This window comes from Falco naumanni, chromosome 6 (assembly GCF_017639655.2).
Source record: "Falco naumanni isolate bFalNau1 chromosome 6, bFalNau1.pat, whole genome shotgun sequence".
NCBI classification, from domain to species: domain Eukaryota; kingdom Metazoa; phylum Chordata; class Aves; order Falconiformes; family Falconidae; genus Falco; species Falco naumanni.
The window spans coordinates 25,826,201-25,833,339 of record NC_054059.1 but is presented as its reverse complement, the minus strand read 5'-3'; the positions used below and the strand labels follow the sequence as shown (position 1 = coordinate 25,833,339).

Sequence of the window (7,139 nt, the reverse complement as noted above, 5' to 3'; positions counted from 1 at the left end):
AAAGTTATGCTTGAAACAAAGCAAAATGCTGCTCTTTGTGGAAAGAAAAAAACCCAAAACATAATGTTTTAATTAGATGAGACCCATTGCCTTTGTCAGTCTTATGACAGGGAAGTAAATATTAAGTAACAAATTGAGACAATCTACTAATATTAGTGTTTGTACTACAGACATACTATAGAGTTTGGTGAGATACTGGCATGTTGATCTCTCCCAGTTAATATACGGGCTACAATAATTTAATGCCTGAAATGTTAGAAAAGTGTAGAAGAGAAGTCTGAAGCCTTCTAATACTTCTGAAAACTTACATATGCAGTACCTCCAACCTAAGCAGTGGTCTTCTTCTAAATGAATAGACCATAAATCACTTATAAAAAGCAGAAAACCTGTATTATCTGATTAGAGACATATTTTCTTTAAAAAACCCCAATCTAATGATACAAGACAAGAATTTCTGTTTCATTAAGTCACCTACTACCTTTGAAGAATAGCCTTTAGCCACTAGGAAAGATACTCATAGGTGTACATGTATAGGATGCTCATTGTTTTTATACTTATCTACAGTTTTTCCAGACTCTACAGGCCCTCAAGAATACCTTCGCACCAGAGCTGACTGGGATAGTGCACAATCTGTTATGCAATTTGTACACCAAATGTATTAGTCTTGGGATAAACCAAACATGCTTAAGCAAAGCATTAAAAAAAAAAAAAAAAAAAAAAAAGCATGTTGCACACAAAAGAATAATAGATATTTGAATTCTAAAGATCATTGGTAGTAGATCCATTTCTGTGGGAGGCAGCATGTCTATTCCCATACAGCACCATAAAGCTTGAGCCATATAGAGCATTAAAAAGGTAATCAGCAATCAAATACCTAATTCCAAAGTTGCTCCCTCTTTAACGCTTACTGTATGGATGGTTCCAGAACTACCTCACTGGAGGCAAAATTAGGCTTTGAGATATTGTCTAAAAAGATAAGGTCAATTTTAGGGAGATTCACTAGTTAGCAACTCACTAGTTAAGGAAAAGCATGCAGGAAAGACCTTGATGTTTAAGGCAGTCAGCTGGAGCCAGGAAAGCAGAGTTTATGACAACAATATTTTTCTTTAGACCACTTCTTTTTCAACCAGCAACAGTTTATTATAAAACACACACCAGTTCTCCTTTCCAAGTGAAATTAGATTTTCTCTTATTTCCTCAAGACCGGGAAAAACTCTGCATCTTCTGTTGCCATACCCTTTGAAGAGCTTCAGTCCTTTTCCACAGGACTGGTGTTCTCAGAAGGAGGACAGACAGTCTTGATCTGTAGGGAAAGTAGCATCTTCTGTTCTTCCGCTGCCAACAAGAAAAGTCATGCTTGTATCACTGCAGTAACAGATTCCTCTGTGGGTCTCTCAACACTGATTTTATAAGGCACACAGGCACTTGTCTCTGCAAAAGAGACAGTGTGAAAGGTGCAACGACAAACTTTTGTACTTCAGAAGAAAAATAAAAGGAATGACTTACATGCCTGCATTAGGAATTCTTTAATAGTGAGATAATGAAATACAAATCATATGAGAAACAAAACCAAGGAAAATCTTACTAAAATAAAAGTACTACTAAAAGCTTTACTGAAACTAAAACTAAGGAATAGAAAAAGTATATGGGAAAAAAAAAAACCCAAAGAAAATATAAAACAGAAAATGTATTACAATTATAAAAGCCATGGAAAAGTCCTATAAAAACATTAGATAAAGAGAAAAATAGGAGCAAGTATAATGAGAAAACTGAGCAATTAATGGACAGTTGAAGGAAACATGAAATGTTTAAAGCTTTCTCTGGTTCAGTCTTCACAAAAAGGCTAACTGTGACCAGATGCTTACTAATGAGGAAATAGGAACACCAGCCAAATGGAACAATCAATTGAATAAGTTGAATATATTCAAGTCATTAGGACTTGACAAGCGTCACCCCCAAAACCTTACAAAGTTAGTCAAAGCAATTTGGGACCTTTCATTAGTGGTGCAGGAGAAATGAGGGAGTTTTGTGGAAGGTGATTAAGTTCTAGAAAGTCAGAGAACAAGTCTGGGAGGATAAAAGTGACACAGAGAATTACAGAAGTGTCAGCTTTTCTTTGATAGAAAGATAACTGAAGCAAATTATTAAACAATCAATTTGTATTCACCTAAAGACAAAATACAACCAACATGAATTTGTCAAGAATAACTCATGTCAATGTAATTCAATTTCTTTGACAGGATAAAAAGATCTGGGAAAGTAATAGATGTCAGATTCACATGACACTCATAAAGAAACCGGGAATATATGGTCTGAGCAAAGCTGCTGTAAAATCTTGCCCAGAATACTTGTTAATAGCTTGTTGGAGAATGGATAGGATATATTGTATAATGCCCTTCACAAGGCTGACCTGATGTTATTCAATATTTCAACCAAAAATTTACATGTATGTGGAAAGTTTGTGAATGACAACAACTTGTGAGGGATTCCATTTTGGAAGGCAGGATCAGAATTCAAGCAGATCTTGAGAAAATGGAGAAGCCATAAAGACAGATCTGAGTACAAAAATACACATAGGACTAAACATAGGATGAACAAATCAAATGCACAAGGAAAGAATGAAAAATAATGTATTGTACAAAGTTATTTCAGGAAGGTGAGATACTGTGTCAAAAAAAAGGGGAGATATTACTTCTATGAGCATTAATGATACCTATAGCCCCTTGTAAGACTTGAGAGTTAATTATGTCACTGTATTTTGTTATAGCATATTGAAATGAGTCCACATCTAGTGTTGGTGCACTGAGTGTAAGATGGATTCAACACATTGGGATGCAAAAGAGGTCTCCAGACATAGACAAAGAAAGGCAAAAAAAATTTCCAAGATCTATGAAGAATGCTTGCAGGAAAGGGGTCCATAAAAAAGGGAATTGAGGGTAGAATATAGCATTAGAGGCAAGTAATCAGCTTATTCACACACACTGAATCTGGAACAAGGAATAATTGCTTTCCTTCCAAGCAGGGAAGATTTAAACTGCAGATATAAAAAATTCTATGATAACAGTTATGCAAGAGAACAAGTTGCATTGGAAGGTGTTGAAATCAATATCACAGGAGGATTTTGAAAGATATGCGTATCAAGGACAATAAAAAATAATTGTTCACTCCTGTGGTCTGATAGAGAACAACTGCTGGATATCACTTCCTCTCCACATTTCTTGGATTTCTTTAAGCATATCAGATGCTGCCCAGAGTTTGACTTTGTTTGTGATTTTATTTTCAGACAAGCAATGTAGCCAATTAGTCAACTAGCTGCCTGTGCAATGGGAGGTTATTAATAACCATACGGAGAACCTTGCTTACTTTCCAGACAATAGTCTGTTAATATGTATGGCTAAGAAATGCTTACCTAAAGGTTAGGTAGTGCTGTGTTTTAAAATTTATGAAGTGCCACAGACGTAGAAGTGACATACACATTGCATTCATGACGAGACTGCAGTTTAACAGCTCCATTGTACAGACAGCAAACAGGTTCTGAAGCCTAATTAATGTGTATCCTTTGTCTTGAATTCATCAAGAATTTCCCATTATATGCATGGAACAGGCCTCTATTTCACTTAAAACTGCAAAAATTTTGGGGGAACAGCAAAAGACTTAGATTTAGCAAAACAAACGAACAAAAACAAATCTTCCCACATGACAACAGGAAAGGAGATTAAACTGTTAAAACCTATTAAAAAAGTACAACCAAGATCAGACTAAGCCAGTATACATAAAGTTAATGCTGAAACACCTTCCAATGGAGTAATGACTAATAATATTTTAAAACGATTTGTGTGTGGTTTAATATATTTCATGTTTGTGTCAGACCTATGTGGTCTAAAATGCCTCAGTTCAGTGTGGTCTCCAGATTTCAAGGAAATCAGTGTAAGAATAAGAACTACCCTCTTTATAATTCTCCAGATCTGGATTGAGCTGCTGTTGCCCCAAATGCCACTGGTCACTATGCAGGGAAAGGAAAACATCTCAAAAAGGTAAATGTAATCTCTTAGAAAGTTTTTGCCCTAGATCAATATCAACCCCATCAATCACATCTATCATGCCTGTAATTTAATCTTTACACAGAAATCAACCACAGGGTGAGTCAGACAGAAAGTCCCCAAATTAGGATTTTGGGGGGTTTTGCTCTAGAGTCCCTGGGATGCACTTCCAAAGAAAACAGGTGAATTTAACCTGGATGAATTCTGGGTGAACAGATGAATCTCACTTGAAACCCTACGAAATGCATAACCTATCTAAAAATACTGCTTTTTCTCCTGTTCACAGGCTGCAGACTGAGTGCTCACAGTTGTGCACAGAGATACAATACAAAATGATGCTGACCTGATGCCATATGGAATGAAACATCCAGGCCTCCTGCAAAAATGGAGTACTTCTGACTGCACAGGCTATTTATGGAAGTGTAGATGAGATCTGTATTTTCACCAGTTGTGTGAGAATGCAAGGAATGCTGCAGGGGCTAGTGAGTCAAATCCTCCTTCTGTAACAAACAAAATCTATTTATTTCACCAGTCTTCACAGGCAAGACTTCATCCTACAAATTAGTGACTTCAGTGACCTGTGTAAATTTAAGAGTGCCTTCAGGTCAGTAACCCTGCAAGTAGTAGACATATGTAAAGCACTGTTCATTCATGCCTAAAACTTGCAGTCTAAACCAGGATCCAATTAGTAATAGCTAAAAGGATTTACTTCTCCGGCTTGTAAAGAAACCGGAACCGAATTAAAAAAATTAAGAGTAACAGGAGTAGTAAAAACACAAAATAAAATCCTTGGCTAATACTGTTCTTCAGGGTGCAAATCAAGTAGGCAAAAAATCAGGAAATTAGAAACATTTGGTGCAAATGCAGTTCAGCCTCCTTTTACATAAATAATGAATTACATACTAAGAGATTACTTTACTCAAAGGATTGCTGCCTCAAACAGTGGACTGGGCTGCGGATTCTCACTTAAAAAGCACACATTTAATATTTTATTTTACTCCAGTACTGACTTATGGCCTATGATGTTCTTCCTGTGTCCCATCCTGAATTTTATGTTGTATTTCTTTCCCTATATAGCTCCTCTAAGTAATAGCAAGTAGCACTCCCTCCAAAAAGCAGGAATAGAGTGGATTATGTTTTACAATTATGTACATAAAGCACAGGGATATTACAATGTAAAGTATCAGCATAACCAGAAAATCTAGCATGCAGCACCTTACTTACACTCAGGGTGACCATCAAGAGGTTTGAAAACCTGCAGTCTACAGCCATAGATGTCTGCAACTTAAATTAACCATTAACCTGAATATACTAGGAAAATCAACATGAAAGGTCACTTTTACTTTGTCTGTTGGTGTAATGTGCATTTGGTGGCCACAGAGAAGTAGGCTCAGGAATTTCAGGTCCTTTTCCAAATTTCTCAAGATCTTCACCTCCAGGTTTCTAGAAAGGAACACTAAAGACCCAGTCCCTTTGCTCTAGGGAAATGGTTGTTAATCAAAACGGACCAGACTTCACTCCATAGGAAGCTGCCCAACTCTTTTATCTGAATTTGTTACTAGTGTTAATAATAAGGCAGATTAGCCTGAGGGAGACACCTGGTGTGGAAAATTCAAGTCCACATTCTGGTTTGAACAAAAAAATACAAGCCATGAGAAACAGGATTTTAATGTAGGAAGAATTAAATTCTTAATAATTCTACATTTTGAATACAAGAAATGGAAAATAAGGTATTCGTATCCCAGTTATTAGCAGAGAAAACCTGGAGCAGCTAGCAGAAAGTCCCAGCTGAGTTTTCCTGTCTTTCTGCACCAAAGGTTTTAAACCAAGAAAAGTGGATTCTATTTTAAATCTGAATGAGGGAAGCAATTAGGTAAATATCTTTAGATTAGACCAAGGGATCACAAACTGATTCAGTTTAATTTGAAGGATAAATACAGCTAGTTCTACAAGAAGCTTCATGACGTGAAAGGGGAAACTCTAATGGGATATCACTAAGAAATTAGGAATTTTGTTAATAGTGTCAGCTAAAGATCTTGGGAGGAGACACTGTTATCTCTCAAAACCCAGGCTGCAAATGATCCTCAGATCATGGTTTCTATGCTGATTAAAGTTTTGCTGAAGAGCTCCAGGCCTACATGGATTAATTTCAGCATATTTCTGGAAAAGGAGAAAATTCTAGCAGAAACAGAAAGAAAGGGTTAAGCAGTAAAAAAAGCTGCATCTTGGGAGTCCAGAAAGGAAAGGGATAAAGTGAGACTTTCCAAAAGTCAAACTGAGTTAGATCTGGAAAAGAAAATGGAAATAAGCATGTTATTTAGCAATATGAATAAAACAAAAGAAGTTGTGCTAGTAAGCAGTGCAAATAGATTTGAGATTTAAGATTTAATAGGTACAGATCATAAGCTAAATGAATATTTGACTTCAGGTTTCAGGAGCTTAATTATGACAAAACCAACACAGATAATAGGTAGGAGAATTGGAAAATTAAATTAACACGATGAACTTGGAAGCAAAAATCAAATCAGAACATCAGATTATTTCTGTTACTGAATATTGAATACTGAAATAACTTGAATCTGAAAATGTAAATACGATAACAAAATTACTGTATTCAGTGGGAGCAGAAATTTTACTCTGTCCTGTAGGAACTAAATTGAGGTATCAATTTTCAATTTATTTCATTCAGGTCTCCAAATAAATGTTAAATCATGAGACTGTTTCTTCTAACAAAACCCAAATGACTCAGCGTGATGGAACGAGATATTACAGATGCAGACTGGAAATTCTTTCTCTTTGTGTGCTTTACTGGACTGTGTTATTCTTGAAATACAGCTTTAAAATGTATTGAATTGAAATAAAATCAGATTGTTGTCTTACTTCTTATTCATGGGAATTGTATTTTAATGTCAGTGTCACTAACAGTACTTGAAAAAAAATATAACAAGAAATTGCAGGTGTCAAAGATCCATGTCAAATGTTTTATCTCTTGAAACAACCTGTATTTTCAATAGACATGAATTTGACAAACCAATTGTAACACTGCCAGTCATACTCTGTTGCTGGTGACCTTGGTACCATGGGGATATTAATTAAACT

The 7,139-nt window shown here is 35.8% G+C and overlaps 1 long non-coding RNA gene across 1 annotated transcript; it reads right to left on the bottom strand.

Annotated features, from left to right (window-relative positions):
• Positions 1-1,202: 1,202 nt before the first annotated feature.
• LOC121090718 lies at positions 1,203-5,311 on the bottom strand. The gene is made up of 3 exons (XR_005828677.1): positions 5,265-5,311; positions 4,384-4,540; positions 1,203-1,335 (listed from the first exon to the last, which is right to left on the bottom strand). It is a non-coding gene; the product is annotated as an uncharacterized LOC121090718 (long non-coding RNA).
• Positions 5,312-7,139: the final 1,828 nt, after the last annotated feature.